At 40.0% G+C, this 2,880-nt stretch overlaps 1 pseudogene; it reads left to right on the forward strand.

Moving 5' to 3' along the window:
- The first annotated feature begins 2,505 nt into the window (after positions 1 to 2,505).
- On the forward strand, positions 2,506 to 2,657 carry LOC115481252 (annotated as a pseudogene).
- The last annotated feature ends 223 nt before the right edge of the window (positions 2,658 to 2,880 follow it).

Below are 2,880 nucleotides of genomic sequence, written 5' to 3' on the forward strand. Positions count from 1 at the left end.
CCACTTTTTCTTTTTAAGTCATTTGTGACATAATTACCAGCTGTGTTAATTAGATGCCGGGTGAAGATTCACCCTTCCCATGCCCTATATATTTCTGTAATGCCTGGCAATGACACCCCGATTTGCTTCGAATCATCCAGCTAGAAGGGGCTAAATTAGAAAGAGTATTCAGGGAGCCAAAACACTACGGAGGCAAGTCAATAAATTGGCGCCATAAAGAAAGCCAAACTTAGTGCCAATTCTCTAATAATGCTTAGGTCTGCCTAAACCATTATAGGCCTTCAACACAAAATAGTAGACAGATCCTCCTTGAATGTACAACTAATGTGCTTTAAGGGGAAAGTCTCATACTGTCACAGGGATATTTTGTATTTTACACCCACATTGTGGGTGGAACCCTTCTCGTGACTGTTATAATCACAGACAAAACCCCCTTCCTTCCAAATGTGTGCTTCTATAAGCCTGTAGTCCTCTACTAACAGTGATAAATTTTTTTTAAATATTTTTTCTTTTTTCACTGTTTTTCACACATGATTCTAATTCTTAACATAATTATGCTGAAAATGGCAGGCTTAAAGCGGTCACTTATCTTGATGCTCCGTCAACTCACTGGACCCCGACAGGTACCTGTTTCGCAGAAGCTTTGTCAAGGGATCTTCGGTCGTTGCGGATATCAGCTGGACCCCATCCTCTTTTGTGCCGCCATTATAGACCATTATAGACCAGCAGTCTGTTATATGTTGTATCACACACTAGCAGAGCCTTGAAAGTAACTCTTACCTAGATCATCACCGATGAATTTCCACGGCGTTACTTTACCTTCAAGATGGTGTGGAAACTCATCGGTGTTTTGGTTAGGGCTATCACCTTGATACAGGGTTATTGAAACATGGGCCGTGTTAGTGACAGTCCTAAGTAAACATTCAAAAGATAAGTGAAACAAGTTTTCCAGGATTGAAATTCAATTAAATTGTGGATTGGAATTGTTAAGATTAAAGTTGGGATTTTAACTTTGAACAATATATTCCTTTAGAGCCAATGATGTTTTTAGGTATGACATGGGGCTGTGTACCCTGTATGAAAAGAGTTAACTCCAAGGCTCTGCTAGTGTGTGATACAACATATAAGAGATTGCTCCCTAATATATCTATATATATTTAAAAAATTGCATTGGGATTTTTAATTTTGTTATTGCTCCCGCATTTAAAAGACTCCTTGGGATTTCAATGTTTGATAAACCAGTGTAGACTACAGGTGTAAGGTAGCACTGGTGCACCAAAATCTAGGCACAGCTGTTTATGCCATCGCAATGGCAGCCACAAGTGGGTGTGCCTAAATGCGCCTTGCCATGCACGCAGCCATCGCTAGGTGGCATGCTCATGACACACCCATGCTCTGCCCATGTTAATGCCCCCACACAGTTGTGCACTAAGGAGTAGATTCAGTAAATGGCGCTCAAAACACGGCATTAAAAAAAATCCATGCGGAGCGCTATTCTATAAACGGCCCTCTGAGTTGGGTGCTGTTTATAGAATAGTGCTTAGAGTCAATCCGCCTGATATTCAAAAGTATTTAACCAGCCAGGATCGGCACCTGGCCGTTTATTTGTTTATTTTTATTTATTCATACCTGTATCCCACAATTATCCAAAAATGAGTTTCGGTTCAATGTGGCTTATATTTAACAGTTGTTAGAGATTACATTGATTCGATTACATTTACAATGGTTGGCAAGATAACTATTAGTGCATATGGAATAGTCATTGGGTTTCTTGAGAAGATACGTCTTAGTTCATTTCTTAAATGAAAAAATGCATTATAGTTAGAGGTTCTGTTGTATATTGTTGTTCCAGAGTGATTAGTGCATATTTTACTCATAAAATTTCCTGAAGAGGTAGGTCTTTAGGTGTTTTCTGAACTGGAGGTAGTTTGTGATGCTTCATATGACTATGGGAATTGAGCTCCATCATTTTGAGTCCAGGTAGCTAAATCCCTCCATGGACGTGGACTTCTATAGTACATTTTTGCAGTTGGGCATGTGAAGTAGTAGGTAACCTCTGGTTCCTGGGTTTGCATTTCTTGGTGATAGTTTGATCATGTCTAGCACGTAGTCTGGTGACATGCCAAACAATATTTTGAAGATGATTGTGCTGGTTTTGAAAAATAGTCTGGCCTTGATCAGGAGCCAATGAATGTAGCATTATGAGTAGTGGGGTTGGTCTATCATATTTTGACTTTTTGAATATTAATCTTGCTGCTGTGTTTTGAACAGTCTGCAACAATTGTAGTAGGTTTTCTTTGCAGCCTACAAATGCTGCATTGCAGTAGTCTAGTTGGGACACTATCAGCATCTGTACTGTAAGTCTGACTGTCTGGGGAAATAGTCTCTGATTCTTCTCAGTTTCCATAGTGTTTTGAAGCTTTTTGACGTGATTGCAGCAACTTGGTCTTCAAGAGTCAGATGTTTGTCGAGAATGATTCCTAGTATTTTTTTTTTATATAACTAGTACTTACCTGGCAGGGGAGATACTATGATCAGGAAGTGGTTCTCCCAGGGTGAGGCTCATCCATTGCATATCGGTTGGGTTGACCCCTGTGATTTCCCCAAATGCAGGAAACTCGACTGCATAATTTCTGGTATTATATACCTAGTATTTTTTTAAATACCATTAAGTTGGCTATCTGCCAATATTCAGTGGGAGATAACCAGCTATCTTCCGCTGAATATCCCGGTCAGTGGCAAGCCTTGTCACCAGCTATGTCATATGACATAGCTAGTTACCACTGATTTTCACTGGCTGACCGGTTAAGTTTAGTGGCAAGATAGACCTGCGTAAATAGCAGATCTTTGGCCACTAGAACCTAGCTGGTCAGCTGATGA

Source organism: Microcaecilia unicolor, chromosome 11, assembly GCF_901765095.1.
Source record: "Microcaecilia unicolor chromosome 11, aMicUni1.1, whole genome shotgun sequence".
NCBI classification, from domain to species: Eukaryota; Metazoa; Chordata; class Amphibia; order Gymnophiona; family Siphonopidae; genus Microcaecilia; species Microcaecilia unicolor.